The sequence below is a fragment of the Ranitomeya imitator genome, chromosome 10, assembly GCF_032444005.1.
Source record: "Ranitomeya imitator isolate aRanImi1 chromosome 10, aRanImi1.pri, whole genome shotgun sequence".
In the NCBI taxonomy this organism is placed as follows: Eukaryota; Metazoa; Chordata; class Amphibia; order Anura; family Dendrobatidae; genus Ranitomeya; species Ranitomeya imitator.
Window position 1 is genome coordinate 126,677,658 of NC_091291.1, and position 19,967 is coordinate 126,697,624.

General features: G+C 44.6%; 1 protein-coding gene across 3 annotated transcripts in view; it reads left to right on the top strand.

Annotated features, from left to right (window-relative positions):
- Nucleotides 1-19,967, top strand: part of C10H1orf159 (chromosome 10 C1orf159 homolog) — a 123,544-nt gene that overhangs the window by 69,995 nt on the left and 33,582 nt on the right. The window contains exon 1 of one of the 3 annotated variants that reach the window (XM_069742746.1): nt 12,849-12,944. The exons of the other annotated variants lie outside the window; for them this stretch is intronic. The gene's annotated coding sequence lies outside the window, so the exon portion shown is untranslated. Of the gene's footprint in view, nt 1-12,848; nt 12,945-19,967 lie in introns of those variants that run through there. 3 annotated transcript variants of the gene reach the window in all.

Consider the following 19,967-nt stretch of genomic DNA (forward strand, 5'->3'; position numbering starts at 1 on the left):
CCGCCTGTTCAACCTGTGCAACCGCACAGGGGCCCAGAGCGAGAGGGGGCCCCCGACGGACATACAAAGCAATGAATGTGAATGACAGCCGGCGGTAGTATGACTGCTAACAGGAGAAGCAGGGGGGCCCGCTCTGCTGCACGCATGGGATATATCCTCACCTGCTAGCATATATTATGCTGCTGTCCGGTCGGCTGTCACTCCTGTGTGGAGGTGATGGGTAGCAGACCAGGAAGAGAGGAGGGAGGGGGGGGGAGGGCCTCTCAGTCACAGTGAGTCACTGTCGCTTGCTCTGCTTGTGACTCACTGTTGCTGTGCACGGGCAGTAGTCTGTGCTCTCTTCCTAGAGCCTCAGTGATCCGCGGGACTGGGTCTTTACATTACACATGAAAATAGGGGGGGGTGAGGGGAGGAATGAGTTAATCACTGGTCTAGGTAGGGGAAGGGCCGGCCCCCCTGTAATAAATGTATTAACCCTGCTGTTCTGTTTGGTCTGGGGAGACCAATTTTGAACTTTGGTATTTTTTGGGGTGTTCAAGATGTGGTTCTGAAACTTGTGGTTGATTGACTTAAATGAGGATGGGTCGGTCGGCCACGGGTTTCAGAGCCGCATCTTGAATATTTTAAAGAATATTGAAGTTCAAAGTCGGTCATTTTTGACCAACAGAACAGCAGGGTTAAAATGATCGGTCCACTATATAGGGGGTGGATGGGGATAGAGATCCTCTGCAGGGTTCTCTGCAGTCTGTGTCCGCCCCTGTATACGAGTAAACAGTATATAATATGGCAGCACATAGAAGAAATAGGAAGCCCGGCCTGTACGAAGAGTCCGCAGGTGGCTGTGACAAAAAGCACGCAAAAACGAAAAATGGCTTCATCTTAAAGGGGTTTAAGGATCGAGAGACTTTTACCAGGATAAATCTATGGCAGAAGCCAACAATCTAACGTACATCTCCAGGCTGGGAGTTGTAGTTTGACAACAGTTGCAGTGCAGCAGGTTGCTGATCCCTGATCTTTCTCCATCAGCTCTGCTACAACTTTCCACCTCCCTTGCTGCACTTCTCCCCATTGACCACTAGATGGCACTCATTAGCTTTCAGGTGGCTGTACAGTATTCTCAGCCATTGGAGGTTTCTTTTTCCAGGTATTTTGCTATTCAGCCTTATGTTTTCGGTGTTTATCCTCATTTTTTTCCCCCTAAAAGTAGAGTTTTGCTTCACCATCTGCGCTATGGTTTGTCTAATTTAGACAAAAGCCTAAGCTAAATGCGGCTCCGACGTGTTGACATCTGCCGGTAAAGCTGAGAAAGCAAATGTCATTTTTTTTTTCCCCGCAATAACCTCGTTCCCCGAGGTGTTTGTGTACCCAGACGCGGCACTCGCTACGCTCCGGGGCTTAAAGACGGCTGCCGAAAAGAACGGTGGATGTAGCTTCAGCTGCTGTAGCGAATGCTTGAGAAATAAAAATCCATTGTAGGATAATTAGGCTGCAAGGATCTGTAGGATCAAAGTGTTTTTTTTACCCATAGACATGAATGGGTGATAAAAAAAACGCACCAAAAACGTAGGTATCCGGTTTTGCTGCGTTTCTTATGCCAAAACCTGATTCTATAGAATAGGACTTTTTTTTCCAACACTAAACATTATTAGCATGCACAATAGACAAATCTAGTATGCCAAAACCGCAGCAAAAAACGCAAAAAAAAGCATCAAAAACGTCGCGAAAAACAAAGGAAAACCTGCTTTTTTTTCCACCCAGTGTGAACTCACCCTTATTGTCTCTTGTACAAGCTGATTAAAAAAATTTAGATGTCAGTTTTTCGTACGTGGAGAAAAAAAAAAGTTCCCCAACTTTTCCTTTCTGACAGTCCTTGAAAATCAGACTGCACTCTGATGTCATCCAAGTGCAGCCCGATTTTTTCACAGACCCATAGACTTGTTTTGCTGATTTTGAACTGACCCTTGGATCAAAACCAGACATTTCTCCGTGATTTCTGGGCATCTCTGTCTCAGTATCATAGGCCATAACAGGTGCAAGTGCTAGCAGTGAAAACCAGCAAATGTTCTGTTCTTCTGCAGCGCCATCACAGGAGAATTGGAGCATTACACCAAATCAATGAGTGGTCCATGTAAAAGGTCACCATCTCAGGTCCTCTAGAGCTTGCCCAATAGATGACAATCCCAAACCCATAGAGTCTTGGAAAAAATAAAAAAACATAACAGACCAGCCCTTTAATAACATATTAATATCTATAGGCTGAACCATTTAAACAATTTAAAGGGAACAGTTCATTGGATTTTTTTTAGTTCCTCCTTCAATTACCACGGCTCTATTGATTCCGGAACAGTTTTTGTTTTCTTTCTGCGCCTCTCAGATCCAAAGTTATGCCCCTTGATAATGAAGATGGAAATGTTCTCTTCATCTAACCATAGAACTCTTCCGTGGGTGCGGCTGTGTTTTGATTGGAGGAAAACTAAACGTCAACAGAGGAAGTTCCGTGGCACATGCTCAGTTTGTCTCTGGGAACATTTCCATCATTATACCCGGGGTGGCATAACTTTGGAATGGAGGGGCACAGAAGAAAAAGAAAAACTGCTCCAGAATCAGTGGAGCGGCGGCAGTTCAAGGAATCACTTAGTTTAAATTGAAAAATTCAAGTGATAAACCCCCTTTAAAGGAGAAAAAGTATAAAATAAATATAAGCCATGTGCTTGGAAGTTGGATTATGAAATCCAGCTAGAAATGATAATGAGGATGATATTCCCCGGAGGAATATCAGTGATAATCGTGTGTCAATAAACATTTCCCTGTCCCTCATGACCGTTACTGACTCCCGGGCTTGTCTCTGATCGCCTATCATTGTGATATTTGGACAGAGGCAGACAATCCGCTTAAGCGAGAGACCATCCTTTCATGATCCGGATACGTGGCTTTTAGAATAATTGAGTCAAATGCCATATCTTAACTTAAAAGATGGCCGCGAAATGTCACACGTACAATAACTGACATTTCGGCGTTAAAAAGGAAAAACACTTAGGACGACACGTGAAAAGGAATCATAAGGGGCCGCGGGCTGACGGCGCAGAACAAAGGCGGCGGCCGGGGGAACATGACGCGCTCTCATTTACATCAGACGGTACAGGAATAAAGCACGACAGGTGTAGGGCGACCGTACGGCGGAATACACACGCGGAATACAGGCCTTTTATCTGTCTGGCTGTAATTACCCGGGAACTCGGGGAGTTTTATAGAAAAGTGAACTTTAACTGTATTTCTCGTTATTATTAGGTCTGTGCCGTATATTGAAATGAATGGGGTTTGCGTTGTCGGCCCCTAAGGTGCGAGATTACATCCAGTGGTTGCAGGATAGCCTCTTAATAATCAATGAATTAAGGACCTAGGATACTAATGACCTTTCTTTGGGATGGGTCATATCAGCGGAGATCTGACCCACCCCGAACAGATGTAGACAGCACTGCGTAGTGGCCGTTCCCTGGTACTGCGGCTTATCTACTATTGATGCGAAGAGTAGCTGAGCCGCAGTTCTCTACGCAGTGTGCCACTCTGGCTCTTTATAGTGTTTTTTATCAGGCTGCCATTGGGGCCATTACAGCAGATCGGTGGGGGGTGCTGGTTGTCGGACCCCCACCGATCTTACATTGGTGACAAGATATATTAAAAAGTTGCTTATTTTTATGTGTACTATTGATTGGCTTAAAAAAAAAATTAAAGCGACAGTTACTTTTCAAAGAAAAAGATGCATCCGTAGCATAAACGGCATGTTACTTACTAATAGCATGAGCACACCACTAGGGGCCACTGCAGTAGCACATATTAAGAGACCATGCCACGGGATTGGCGTATACTAGGGGGCTCATCCAGATTGGTATAAACTGATTGGTTGATGCATTTCCGCATTTAAAAAAAAAATGCAAATATGATGTCACAAGACTGCAAAAAAAGGTATATGAAAAAATGCTTTGGAAAAAGGACACAAAAAAAAATAAGACGTCAAAACATAAATCAGCAACAAAAGAACCTGACAATCAGCACAGATATGACTTTATCCTCAATCACAAATTTCTTTAGTAATAAACTTTGTAGATTATTAAATGAATAAGACGACGTCTGTGTCTGTATATAGAGAATCAAATGTATTGTGCCAAGTACTGCTCATATAAGCGGCCCACCGGAGGATTCCCCGGTTCTCCGGTGGGCCAGTCCGAGCCTGCACCCAGCTCATGGTCGCACTATGGGTGCACCGAAGCCCCTCATTTCCATATGGATTAAAAGCTATTTTCACAAGCACAGTACCAATAACAGATCCAGGGTTAGTACGATTTTTATAGGGGTGAAGCCCCCTAAATCACTGAATACTTAAAAGGCATCTTGTGGCTGACAGATTCCCATTAAACACACAGTGGGCGTCTGCTTTAATGAAATCGCTGCTAAACACAGAGGATTTTCCGGCACAGAAAAAGAACACGGAGGGGTAAACAGAGCATTTACTCCATTTGGGAACATGACCTTTAAGGTGCAGACTTTAATGGCGGATCTGCGTTTTTAGAAAAGCATATCAGCTTCAGGTCAGGGATACAATTGCACAACCATTATACTCTGTGCCAATTACTGCAACGTTAGAAGCAGCGGAGGGCGAAGCGAACAATCCACACTGACAAGGAACGCATCAAAGTGACGGCTCTCACCCGTCTGATCCCATATTCCCCTCTTTTCAGCTCTTTCGGCTTTTTGCACCTATAACGGTGCGGTAAAATTATTTCCAAATGTCTAAAAAAGTGACTGTGAGAACTGAGAACGGCACCACCCAATACCTCTAGGTACGTTCATGTCAGATATCATGTGCACAGTGTGAGCCGCCTTCAGAAGAGTTTTGTAATCCCACCCACAATGTCGGAGAGTATATCCGGCCCAAAATAAAAACTTGTCCTCATGTACGGTAAACGTGTGCAGTCATTCTCTTCCCTTTCGTTTCCGAGTTTGGCGGTAACCATTTTCAGCCATAAAAGTTTTTGATAAGAGCCAGGATCAGCATGAAGCTTGAAAGTACACCGCCAACTTCCAGGAATCCCTCCTTCTTGTCTGTAATTATGAAGGATCAGTCTTGGCAGCAGGCAGTGGACAGCAGCTCCAAACGTAGACACATAGTAACCATAACTTTAGAGTAATATCTTACTTTACTGTGGCTATACTGCTATGGTTACTGACACATTTTAAAGCCTAGAAAGTAGAACTTTCGAGGAATTTTCCACTTTAAATGCAACATGAAAATATATTCGCAGTGGATTTTTCGTTGCTCTAGTACATGAGAATGCAAGTCACATGTAACTACTTCTCGTGCGTGTGATCAATCTGCTGTTTGGTTATCCTTCTAGAACTGTCAGCCAAGAGTCATCACAAGGTGCAAGCGTTGACCAAGAACAGTTATCACTATGAGTCATTCCAGGGGAAAAAAGATTTTCCAGAAGTTCTGAAGCTCTTGGGCTTAAAGATGGATCCTTTAAGCCCAAGTCTGGGTAGGCACATGGATCTCGGGTATTTATGCAACAAGCTGGAAGGACAGCGAGGAATTGGCACACTCAGGAACAGGACTAATGACGTGCAACCCAGCAGGGATGGAAGCAAGTAAAGCACAGTATGCATAAAGTGGAGCACCCCAAACATAGGACTAGAATCTCAATTCCAAGACTGGATCTTAAATAGGTCTTGGGAGATGATGACTGATCCACTCCAGGCAACTTGCAAAACCTGATGTGGAGCACAGCAGAGGCAGCGGACGCAGGGGAAGGAAGCGGAGCCTGGAATACCTGAGATAAGTGTTGAACAGTTCTCATCTAACTCCAGGACGGAATACCTGGGATATGTTCTCATCTAACTCCTGGAACCATAAGCGTTCATTCACTCATCTTCAGAATTTGATGAGGATTTTGTCTCAGATTAACATTTCACTTCCATTGCCCAGGAATATTGTTTCTGTAACCACATTAATGGGCACCGGAAATTCTGCAGGATCGTTATCCTTCGAGCGAGTTTAGAACCCTGAATAACCAAACCATCTTAACTCATTAACGCATATAAGAAAAGATAATACTCTCTTCATTGCTTTTGTTTTACAAGAACCGAGCAATAATCCAGTGTTTGAAAAATGAGCTACGACGCATCAATACAGCCAGGAAATAGTGATTCATGAACTGAAGACAATGATTAAATCTACTGTTTTACAGCAGTAATAATTAAATTTCGTTTCAGACGGCTTATAATTTTTTACAACTTTATCACGATTTATCTTTATCATAAATGAGATTCATCCAGTCATTGACATATCGAATTGAAGAGCATAAACCAACCTTCTGTCACAGATTGCAGTCTCAAAGACACTTTTTCCACTATTTGGATGCCATTCTTCGAGAATGGAGGCTGGATATCATACCACCGAAAATGACAATAAGGGCACTCCTCGTTAGTCATGGTATCTAGATGGCGCTCCACTCACAATGACAACCGGAGGCCACTTAGGACTCCTAGTAAGAAGCAATGGCTCTCATCTTCTTGCTCACCAAGACTGACAACCAACACTTCTCATTCACAGCAGCCGTCCTTCTTCACTCTAGGAAGTAGAGCAATGACCAGACCCTGTTGGTGGTGGCATCACCCAGTCACCCAGTCCAGAAGTCAATGAAGTGAGGGGACAGGGTCCAGCTGTTAAAGATAATGGCTGTTAGGGAGAGAAGGGACCAGACCCTATTAGTGGTGGCATCTCCCAGAGAAGAGGTCACAGAAGTGAGGGGACAAGGTCCAGCAGTTAAAGATACAGGCTTGGAAGGAGAACAGTGACCAGACCCTATTGGCAGCAGCATCACCCAGTCCAGAGGTCAGAGCAGTGAGTGGACATAGTCCAGCGGTAAAGGTAGAGGCCAGGGAGGGAGAACATTGACCAGAACCTATTGGTGGTGGCATATCCAAGAACATAGGTCTGAACAGTGAGGGTACAGGGTCTAGCGAGTAAAGGTAAAGGCAGGGGAAGAAGAGCAATGACCAGTCTCTATTATCGGCAGCATCACCCAGTCTAGAGGTCAGAGCAGTGAGAGGACATTGTCCAGCGGTAAATGTAGAGGCCAGGGAGGGAGAGCATTGATCAGAACCATCTCCAAGAACATAGGTCCGAACAGTGAGGGTACAGGGTCTAGCGAGTAAAGGTAAAGGCAGAGGAAGAAGAGCAATGACCAGTCTCTATTATCGGCATCATCACCCAGTCCAGAGGTCAGAGTAGTGAGAGGACATTGTCCAGCGGTAAAGGTAGAGAGGCCAGGGAGGGAGAGCATTGACCAGAACCTATTGGTGGTGGCTTCTCCAAGAACAGAGGTCAAAACAGTGAGAGTACAGGGTCTAGCGATTAAAGATAGAGGCCGGGGAAGAAGAACAGTGACCAGTCTCTATTGGCGGTGGCATCACCCAGTCCACAAGTCAGAGTACTGAGGGGACAGAGTGCAGCTGTTAAAGGTACATGCTCGGAGGGAGGGAAGAGACCGGACCCTATTAGTGGTGGCCTCTCCCAGAACAAAGGTTAGACCAGTGAGGTTTCAGAGTCCAGTGAGTCTTGGAGGGAGAGCAGTGACCAGAACCTATTGGCGATGTCATCACACAGTGCAGAGGTCAGAGCACTGAGGAGACAGAGTCCAGCGGTTAAAGGTAGAGCCCAGGGAGGGGAAAGCAATGACAAGACCCTATTAGAGGTTGTATCTCCCAGAATAGAGGTCAGAGCAGTGAGTGTACAGGGTCCAGCAATTAAAGGTAATGGCGTGGAGGGAGAGAACGGACCAGACCTGGGTAATGGTCGTGGCCTCTGCCTCATTGGGCATCTCTGACCAGTAGGAACAAATATCTAATCTGTTGCAGTGGCATATGTGGCATATAGATATTGGGGGGGTGCAGAGATCACTACACCCCCACTAGGCATCTCTGACGCATTGGCAATACCACCTGGATAATAGGGAAACGACATTTTGAAATTTCATCTGTAGAAATTGCTCTATGTAGAGTGAGGAACCTAAAAATGACATTGAGCGAAAAGCAAGAGCTTCATTTTCAGAAGGTCCAGCAGCATCTGGTCTCACTTAGACCTTTCTGTAGATTCCTTTTGCTTCCTCATCCCGGTTATTATGGGGAAGTGTCTCTGAAGCGTGACATGGCTCCGACAATATATTCTTCTATTAATGATTGCACATGTTCCCGCTACAGAATATTTCCGTCTATGAGGCATAATTAAAGATTCTTATCAGCTCGCCAACTTCTGCTTTCACCACACATAGCACAAAACGCTCCTTGTTCTTCTGATTCTAGACCCTAAAAGACTGAAGAGTAACTAGATCTTTGATACTAGTTTTTATATTTCGTTGTCTTTTTAATCGGAAGCAGATTAGTGGGTTTCCAGGTCCTAAGACCCCCAGCCAACGTTTAAAAACTCCCCAAAAAATGCACAACTGTGGGACAGGAGCGGGTAGTTACTGCCTGAGCGCAGCGGAGGACGGCGCACAGATCTATAGGCTTTCTATTACAGAAAGCTGTGCTCTCCTGTCTCCAAAGCTTTGCACTTAGAGGGGAGTTTTTGAGCAACTCCTGGTGGTCTCAAGAATTGCAGACCAACACCTATCTACTGTATTTCCAGATAAAAGGACTTTGAAGTGTAAAAAGTCATAATATAGGTTTTAAAGGGAATCTGTTAACCTGTTTTTGTTACCCAATTTTGAAATAGCATAATGTAAGGGGCAGAGACCCTGATTCCAGTGATGTATCACTTGCTGGGCTGCTTGCTGCAGTTTTGATAAAATCCCTGTTTTCTTAGCAGAGCTCTGAATACTGTGCTCTGTATAACTCCGCCCACACCACTGATTGGCTGCTTTCCGTGTACATTGTAAATAAGAAGAAAACTGCCAATCAGTGGTGGGGGCGTGGTTAGACTACCTGGCAGCAGGTTTACTAGTCCAGTAGTGATAATCTCCTGCTGATAAAACACTTATTTTATTTAAAAAAAACTACACTATGTACCTAAGTTAGTGACACATCGTTGGAATCAGGGTCTCTGTTTGTACATTACACTTCTCTCAGATTAGGTGGCAAAGACTTAGTGACAGATTCCCTTAAAGCAAGGTTTTCAAGACTACTGAAAATGAATGTGCTTATTATAGATGAGTAGGGGTCAGATGAATGTCATGCAAAAGGTGGATGGGTCAGAGGTGATACATGGTATACAAAGGGTGGGGGTAGAAGTCCTTAAAGGGGTTGTCACATCAAAACCGATAATTCTGCAGTCACTCTGTGTGAATCCCCCCAGAGGACGCATGCACAGGGAGTAGCCGGTCTCAGACTCGGGAACAGAGAGCATGTATGAGTTATACATACCCCCAATTAATAGGCACAGCCTCACTCTCCAAAAACTAGTATAGAGCGAGGCCGCACCCTCTAGTCGGACATGCTCACTGACCATCCGCGGCACCCACTGGCCGCATGTATGTACAGTGGGGCAAAAAAGTATTTAGTCAGTCAGCAATAGTGCAAGTTCCACCACTTAAAAAGATGAGAGGCGTCTGTAATTTACATCATAGGTAGACCTCAACTATGGGAGACAAACTGAGAAAAAAAAATCCAGAAAATCACATTGTCTGTTTTTTTAACAATTTATTTGCATATTATGGTGGAAAATAAGTATTTGGTCAGAAACAAACAATCAAGATTTCTGGCTCTCACAGACCTGTAACTTCTTCTTTAAGAGTCTCCTCTTTCCTCCACTCATTACCTGTAGTAAAGGCACCTGTTTAAACTTGTTATCAGTATAAAAAGACACCTGTGCACACCCTCAAACAGTCTGACTCCAAACTCCACTATGGTAAAGACCAAAGAGCTGTCAAAGGACACCAGAAACAAAATTGTAGCCCTGCACCAGGCTGGGAAGACTGAATCTGCAATAGCCAACCAGCTTGGAGTGAAGAAATCAACAGTGGGAGCAATAATTAGAAAATGGAAGACCATACAAGACCACTGATAATCTCCCTCGATCTGGGGCTCCACGCAAAATCCCACCCCGTGGGGTCAGAATGATCACAAGAACGGTGAGCAAAAATCCCAGAACCACGCGGGGGGACCTAGTGAATGAACTGCAGAGAGCTGGGACCAATGTAACAAGGCCTACCATAAGTAACACACTACGCCACCATGGACTCAGATCCTGCAGTGCCAGACGTGTCCCACTGCTTAAGCCAGTACATGTCCGACCCCGTCTGAAGTTTGCTAGAGAGCATTTGGATGATCCAGAGGAGCTTTGGGAGAATGTCCTATGGTCTGATGAAACCAAACTGGAACTGTTTGGTAGAAACACAACTTGTCGTGTTTGGAGGAAAAAGAATACTGAGTTGCATCCATCAAACACCATACCTACTGTAAAGCATGGTGGTGGAAACATCATGCTTTGGGGCTGTTTCTCTGCAAAGGGGCCAGGACGACTGATCCGGGTACATGAAAGAATGAATGGGGCCATGTATCGTGAGATTTTGAGTGCAAACCTCCTTCCATCAGCAAGGGCATTGAAGATGAAACGTGGCTGGGTCTTTCAACATGACAATGATCCAAAGCACACCGCCAGGGCAACGAAGGAGTGGCTTCGTAAGAAGCATTTCAATGTCCTGGAGTGGCCTAGCCAGTCTCCAGATCTCAACCCTATAGAAAACCTTTGGAGGGAGTTGAAAGTCCGTGTTGCCAAGCGAAAAGCCAAAAACATCACTGCTCTAGAGGAGATCTGCATGGAGGAATGGGCCAACATACCAACAACAGTGTGTGGCAACCTTGTGAAGACTTACAGAAAACGTTTGACCTCTGTCATTGCCAACAAAGGATATATTACAAAGTATTGAGATGAAATTTTGTTTATGACCAAATACTTATTTTCCACCATAATATGCAAATAAATTGTTAAAAAAACAGACAATGTGATTTTCTGGATTTTTTTTTCTCAGTTTGTCTCCCATAGTTGAGGTCTACCTATGATGTAAATTACAGACGCCTCTCATCTTTTTAAGTGGTGGAACTTGCACTATTGCTGACTGACTAAATACTTTTTTGCCCCACTGTATAACTCATACATACCATCTGTTCCCGGGTCTGAAACTGACGAATCCCGGCAGCCCACAATGCATGCTCTGGGGAGATTTAAAAGTCTCCAGTCACACAGCGTGACTGCAGAATTATTGGTTTTGCCCAGACAACCCCTTTAATCCACATTTTGGACTAACAAAGTGAATAGGGCACAGCACTGCAAAACTAGGATATGGCCCATGGGCAAGAGTGGCACTGTTCCACAGTCTCTTCTTTTTTTTTTTTGCTTTAGTCAACCCCTCTGGAACAAACCTTCAGTCACTGGATGGAACTCGTGTTATTATATGTTGTGTAAAAGTTATTGGTCACATGTTTATACAGTATATAATAAAAAAACAATTAGAGACGTCTCATAAAGAAATGTGTAAGGAACCTTCTGGTATTACCACTGTTCTTGATTTTTCCATTGGGAGAAATCAGAGCTTGTCTGTTATTGAGAAACCCTGGGAGAAAAAGTGACATTCAGTCCCCCATACGGCATAATAACATGTAAATGAGACCTTCTCCATGACTGCAATTACGGCAGTAATGTTTTTATGTTTACACACTCCCCCGCAGTGCCCAGACATGTCCTCTCTATGGAATTCATTGCCTATGTATCAGATAGCCATTAATTATGCTCTTAATTGAGGCTGTGCTAATAAAGACATGAATAGTTAATTGATCTGCATTTGTCACCAAGAACTTAGCGCAGTCACATTTCCTTGCGCTTAAAGCAAATTTTTCTGCTTGTTTTTAAGTATGGAAGTAATGGTATGGTTTATTATTCTGCCTAATAAAAATTATACTTTTTTTTTATACAGATCTGATGTGCCAGTCAGAGGAAAACTAGTGTAGAAGACATAAGTAAATCAGCCTGGAAGTGAACTGGGGGCAGGAAGAATTCACACACCCCCACTGCACTTCCAGGCTGATTTGCATATATATCCTACACTAGATTTCTCATTACTCAGATATCGGATCTCTAGAGAAGACATAATTTTAATTGGTGGCAACTGCCTATACAGCTATAGCAGCTGTGACCTCTGGTTCCTATCTTCTTCTGTCACTTCTTGGTACCTGATACAACAAACCTCCCTGCTCTGGCTGACACACAGGAGCACGTCTTCTAAAAAGCACTAACCCTAAGGAAATACCCCCCCTTGGAAACCGGCTCATTATCTGTTCACCCTCTTCTGTAGGCTACACGTGCCTATACTCCATGTGTCTTGGCCTTATAATAAGTGAATGTCACACAGTGAGTCTATCAGTATTATCTGAGCATGCTCTGGTGCTACCCGAGTGTCTTCGGCGTGCTCGAATATTATGTTCGAGTCCCCGCGGCTGCATGTCTAGGGGCTATTCGACAACCACAACACATGCAGGGATATCTAATTTGTTAGGCAATCCCAGCATGTGTTGTGGCTGTCAAATAGTCACCATACATGCAGCCGCGCGAACTCAAACATATTATTCGAGCACGCCGAAGACACTCGGCTAGTTCCCGAGCATGCTCAGATAACACCTTATCCGAGCACATTCGCTCATCACTAATAGTTAGATGTCTGGTATATTTGTTTTTACAAATTTTGAGCTAATGATTTAGAATATATGACACAATGTCTATCTCCTCTGCTCCTGCCCTCTGGTTCTTCCATTCAGTCTCTGTCTCTATAGGGATTGTGTTTCTCATGCTGGGCAGCAGAAAGTGCAGCATCCACCGAGCAACAGAACAGGAATCATGTCAACAGTTATCCAGAGTAATCCTGTCCAATGAAAACAAAGGCAGCGTTATAACAGAGGTGATTTATAGATAAGGATATGATAGTGAAAATGAAAAATTAATTTAAAAATAATACGGTAACTTATTTAAAACTACTAGTGAGCATTCAGACACACGTTTGAAAACCCCCTTTATGCAAATGGTTTCTACGTCGATAAAGGTTATATGACTCTTTCTTTTTCTTGTTCTCGGGATATGTACACCATTGCTCCATGTAATGGAGAAGTCGAGGTATGATATGGAAGAACAAGGAATAATTCAAGGTAGAACAAAAGACACGGAAGAAAAAGAAGTGCAAGGGCAGCCTCCAGCATTGGTCAGCTGATTTCTTTCATTGTGGAGTAAAAATAATACGTTGCATGGATTTTACCCCCCAAAATATAGTATTTTTTTAATGTTTTACTAGTTTAAAATAAAGAAAAGCTTAATAAGAGAAAATGTGGTTTGTGTCAGGATATTGTGAGGACCTATAATCGGGGTGTGTGAGTACCTATAATGGGGGTGTGTGAGGACTTGCGGTTTGTGGAGTTAAACCCCCATACACATTAGATGGCCGCTTAACGACCGAGGGTTATCTCACGCATACATAGGAGGGCTCGCTTGGCCCAGCGCCCCTGTGTTGTCTTTGTTAGACCACTGCCAAACATGTCTATCGCCTCCTCCTGCTTCATGGACTCCTTTGCCTGAGTCACACAGTGTAGAGGGTGTCAATCAAGCAGGAAGAGGCGGCGAGTAGAGCTGGTGTGACAGAGGCTTCAGATTTTCCATAGCCATATTAACCTGGCCTGAACTTTATTGCCCCGCAGAGCTCCGATTTCAGTTACAGGGGCGGCGCCGGTGCGGGTCCAGTCACCGGTCTGAGTCTACAGAGTAGCAGCTCTCTGCATTGGGGTTGGCTGTTAGTCAGGGCCAGGGACGCGGTTACAGCTGCTAGTCAGTGACTGAACCCGTGACCGCGCCGCCCCCCCCCGGGGACACGGTTACAGCTGCTAGTCTGTGACTGAACCTGTGACCGCGCCGTCCCCCCGGGGACACGGTTACAGCTGCTAGTCTGTGACTGAACCTGTGACCGCGCCGCCCCCCCGGGACACAGTTACAGCTGCTAGTCTGTGTCTGAACCTGTGACCGCGCTGTCCCCCCGGGGACACGGTTACAGCTGCTAGTCTGTGACTGAACCCGTGACCGCGCCGCCCCCCCGGGGACACAGTTACAGCTGCTAGTCTGTGACTGAACCTGTGACCGCGCTGTCCCCCCGGGGACACAGTTACAGCTGCTAGTCTATGACTGAACCTGTGACCGCTGTCCCCCCGGGGACACAGTTACAGCTGCTAGTCTGTGACTGAACCCGTGACCGCGCCGCCCCCCCGGGGACACAGTTACAGCTGCTAGTCTGTGACTGAACCCGTGACCGCGCCGCCCCCCCAGGGACACGGTTACAGCTGCTAGTCTGTGACTGAAGCCGTGATCACGCCGCCTCCCGTGACTGAAACCGGAACGCTGCTTTTGGAATAAAGTTCATTTTCTCCCTGCAGTGTTCAGCTTCACGCAGGCGTCGGGCAGGTTTGTAACACTATAAACCTGCAGATTAGCCCCATATCTGCAAGTTAATGGCATTTTTTTCTGGTGACAGGTTCCCTTTAATTCCACCATCAATCAATTGTCTGTCCCATACACATTAGATTGTCGGACAAACTCATTATTGATGGCTTTGACCAACATTAAATGTGTATGGGGGGCTTAAAGGTGTTGCAGACTTTGGGTGCAAGTCTTCAGTCACTCTGTGAGACTGCAGACTTGGAAAGCCTAACAGTGCGCACAGTGTGTGCTGTCAGCGATTTGCATACTTCTGGCCACATGCCGACTAGACATATCTGGCCTCGCACGTTTAGTTGGTATGTGACTGGATGCCGGTACCAGAGAATTCTGCCAGTGCATACACTGCGCCCCTGTGAGGATTGACAAGTCTGCAGTCACATTTAGAGACTGCAGACTTCAACCCCAAGCCTGGACAACCCCTTTTAAGCTGGAGTACTTCTTGTTTTTTATTATAATACCATTTGATTGTATTTTTTTGGAAAGGCTAAGTGACCAAAAAAACAGCAATTTTCCATGACGGCGTTCACTTTACATGATAATTAATGCTATATTTTAAAGGTTTGGACTTTTTAGGGATGCGGTGATTTAAAAAATAATTTTTTTTTTCAGATTTTTTTTTTTTTAGAATTGCCAGAGGGGGGGGTGGGGGGTGGGGGGGGGCAATGGCACGATAGAAGGCAGAAGGCTCGCCAATCTGGTTAACCGTTTAGATGCCACAGTTGCTATAGAACGTTGTATGTAAGAAGTTGACGATCGATAGCGATACGTTACACAAGGGTATAATACCTCGTGCAAATTATGTCAGACCGACTCTAAGTGTCATGTGATGACGATGCCGGCTTGAATCTTTGATTGACGGTAATAGCCATGTGAACATACCGCAGGTGTTTAGGATTTAGCAGGTAATCTTCCTGATCGGCTAATTGAGAATAATTAGATGGCAGAAATCAGAGGAAAGTAATGTCACGCTCCAAGCAATTCAAAAAGCCATCATTAATTAGCCATCCTAATAACTGATGCATTTGTCTTATGAATCGCACCGGATTACTTTATAACGGAAACGTTCAAAACAAAACACATCGGTTTGATAAATCGCCTCCCTGTCAAGATGAGAGAAAATCATTACGAAACCGTTTTGTGCATTATGGAATTATATTATGTGTGACTAATTAATTCCATCGCCTTGTGGTGTTTTTTTTCTGCTTGGATTGCAAAATAAAAAGAAAAGAAAAAATAGATTTATTTTGTTCATGAAGTGTTCAACTTTATTTTGAACATCATGCTAATGGTTTATAGTGATGAGCGAACGTACTGGGATAAAGTGTTATCTGAGCATGCTCGGGTGCTAACCGAGTGATTTCGGACTGCTCGAATAATATGTTTGAGTCTCCGCGGCTCCATGTCTAGCGGCTGTTTGATAGGCGTAACACATGCAAGGATTGTCTAATAAACAGGTAATCCCTGCATGTATTGCGGCTGTCGAACAGTTTGAGAATCCCAGTGTATGCTGGGATAGACAAATGAATCATCATCAGGGGGCTGAGGCTGCGGTCACTGCAGCAGCCTTTGTCTACTCCCTCCAAGGTTGCATTGGTTGAAAATTCCGACATATGCTTAGTGACAGTGCGCTCGCTTGCCAGCTCTGGTCAAAAGTGAAGAGCTGACAAACGAGCGCACTGTTAGTGCATTGTAAAAAGAATACCCAGCATGCAGGAAAGTTTAAAGTGGGGCCCTAAATGCTAACATATTGCACATCACACTAAAACATTTCGGCTGCATATACATGCTCTGAGTTCAGACAGTTAAATGAGTGTGACAATAGTGAAGTCATTCAACGCTTGTTTCCCAGCCTCTTTACAGCGGGTGAGGAAGAATGCTGGGCACAGAAAGATCACTAGTAGATCAATCTATCCCCATACAGCATCATGTTATCAGCTGTTCACATCGGTTGATATACAGAATAGCTGTCACACTGAGTGTGTCACGACACAGGGCTCCTTTCCTGTCTCTAACACTAGGGGGTGCCCTAGCTTGCCCTGGTCCCTGGGATCCTTAACATGGCGAAGATGCCGGGGCCTCCACCCTTGCCTTATTTCTTAAGATAGCCCTTTGTATGTCCCCTTCCCCCACCCAGGCAAGTGGGGGCGCTACTGTGCACCACAGTACACCAACCCGGCAAACAGGGCAACAAAGGCAAGGGAAAACTGAAAACTCTAGGCATACAAAATACTCACATATAACAGAGGAATCCACCAGGGTGTGCAGGAAGCGGAAGAAAGCAAAACAGGGAAGGATAAGGAATTACCAAGCGTACTATAAACCAAACAACTCCTTCAGCTCCCCTTCTCAAACCAACTTCTCTCCCACCTATTGTCATGAAGCAAGTGCTAACACTGACAAGGACAAGGAGTGGCTAACCAAGCACAGCTGAACACAGGAATTTCCAACATGGCCAATTAACCCCTGTTCTTTTGGAAGAAAAAAACACATTTAATAAACCGGAGAAGTACTTCATCTCAGCGGTAGAGTAGGAGCAACCAGACGCTGCGGTCCTCCAGTTGCGTAACCCCGTGACAGACTGTCAGGGGCTTACATATGAACGCTTCTCGCATATATAACAGAGGAATCCACCAGGGTGTGCAGGAAGGGGAATAAAGCAAAACAGGGAACGATAAGGAATTACCAAGCGCACAATAAAAACAACAGTCTCTTCCAACTCCTTCAGCAATCCTTCTCATACCAACTTCTCCCCCTCCTATTGTCATGAAGCAAGTGCTAACACTGACAAGGATTAGGCCAATATAATAATAATTAGAGCCCAGATTTTATAGGGAAAAGGAGTGGCTAACCGAGCACAGCTGAACACAGACATTTCCAACATTAACCCCTGTTCTGCTGGAAGAAATAAACACATCTAATAAACCGGAGAAGTGCTTCTTCTCAGCGGCGGAGTAGGAGCAACCAGACGCTGCGGTCCACCAGTTGCGGTAACCCCGTGACAGACTGTCAGGGGCTTACACATGAATGCTTGGCCAAATGTCAGGAGGGATCGCTGTCATCGATATGTGCTTTCGGCTGACAGCTATCTACAAGTGGATGGCCATCTGAAGACTATACCAAGTTTGTACTCGTCACTTTTTGCCTTAAAGAAAGATAAAAAATTACTAACACTGCAGATGAAAAATCCCACCACATCCTGATCTCGAATCCAGTGAAAACATAACCATGCCATCTGCTATACCGCTTCTAAAAAATATTTGTTTTTTTTGTACAGATTTTAAAAAATCACCATAATTGCTGCAAACCTAGACATGCCTTAAAGATTTAATTTTTGTCACATCAAAGCAACTTCTTCGAAGATTTTCCATTTTATTGTTGAAACTCAGTCAATTATTTTTAAACCCTTAACAATGAGCCGAAGTAAGGCATTTATGGAGGCGAAGAATATCGGCTTTATCCATTATTCAAAAGGAGCATTAAAGAGAAAAATAACGGCGAGATTTACAAAACAATTTAATCTCTAACTGCACACAGATGTCAGGGTGGCAGGAAAGTGCGTTATATTACAGAGAGAATATAATTTATGTAGTTCGGAAATCTCTGCTGACAAACCGTCCATATTCTCCTAGGAAGGCAGCGGCGTGACAATGCTTGTAATCCCCGGGAAAGAGTAAAAATTCTTAAGAGGAATTTTGTTTTATTTTACTATTGTATCGAAAATGCAACCACTCGGCAGATAGTCTTTAACATCTTCTGTTATTTTGTCTCTATAGCTCCTTTGAAGTTCTATACGTCTCCATGGTAACAGACTACAAATAAACTCTGTGTAGTCGGGTCCAGTAGTCGTAATTTTTTTTAGAGCACGAGAACTGTGCTCTAAACCTGGGTGCGCTTAAAAAAGTAACGCAAACAGAACACTAGGATACGGTCAATCGTAGCCCTCTCTAACAGGAGAAAGGCCTCCAATAAACCTATCCCCGTCTCTCTGAAGCCACAGCCAGGGTCAGGGACTAGTAGCGTCCCCTAGCCAAAACCATGGGAGACCCAATCTTGCTCCTACCATCTACCTGGGCTCCCACCCAAGCAAAATTAAGAGCCATCTAAGTCAGCTCCCTTCCCGAGAGAGGAGAACCAGTGGGTCGGGGCGAGTGGAACCTGAAGGCCATACACTCCCCCCTAGACCTATCAGAAGGGAACCCGTAAGGGAACTGTATCCTGAGAAGTCCTAGTGACAAAGACACGTGTGCACATGGTGACACACAAGTGAAAGCAATTAGTTGAATAATGAAGATTTTCTTAGCGTAATACTATCGGAACATTCGACCAGGAATTTTTTAATTTCTCATCCTCATCCTCATCAAAAGGCATGGAAAAGGGTTTGTGCTGAAAAAAGGGGTGAAGTGCACAGCAAATCTGCCAAAACTCTAGTGGGTTTTCCCAAGCCCAGTGAGTTAGGGCACCCCGTAGTCACCACTCCTGGGGCAATTTGCACCTTGGGCTCTCAAACTTACCCAACCTAATGGCTTTGGTCCTGGAGGGCCAGCATTTCCACCAGGTGAGTATATGAGCTGCTCGGCGTAGTTCCTAGGGCACCGTGCCCAGTGTGCCTAGTAGTGTGTGATCTACTAGGGCGGCCCAAGCCAAAGTCGCCTTTACAAACAATTTTTGTACTTTGTACAAACAGTACTGTGGCCCTGCTTTTATTGAGCCAGGAATTTCAGGTTCAGGTTTTTCCTATTAAATGGCCATAATGCTCTTACACGTTGCATGTGTACCAACTTATCCTCCGGCTCGTTTCTTTGCTTGTGTTGTGAAATCCAACGACGGATCAGCATTAAGACAAAAAAAAAAATCTGTTTTACAGTCTTAGCACAGTACAGAATGTTATACCGGTAGGTTTTGCAATGTATTCCTGCACAGTCCACCATCGCCTTCATAATAAAGTTTTATTGCAGCACATTATATACTGACATGTCTGTGCTGTGTACTCTGCTATCGCTTTACAATAGCAGTTACTAAAGTCCAGCATCGCTCACCTTCTTATCGGAGATGTTTCATCACAAGATACAAATCATTTCCTCCGTCTCTGTATGTTTTCACATTTACCTGCTATTAGCAAAGACTGACTCATCTTCACGACTATGTGCCCTCATTTACATACGACATACCGGAATTTACACCAACAATGAGCTGAGCCGCTGCGTCATACTAGCCGCATGTTATAGAGCAGGACAAGCAGAGATGATTGATATAAAGTTTTATGGGAAAAGAATCAGCATAACGTTTAGTTTATTCATGTAAGTTAGTGATGAGTGAACGTCCTCAGATAAGGTGTTATCTAAGCATGCTCATGTGTTCGAGTCCGAACGGCTTCATGTTTCACGGCTGTTCGACAGCCACAACACATCCAGGGATTGCGTAACAAGCATGTGTTGTGGCTGTCGAA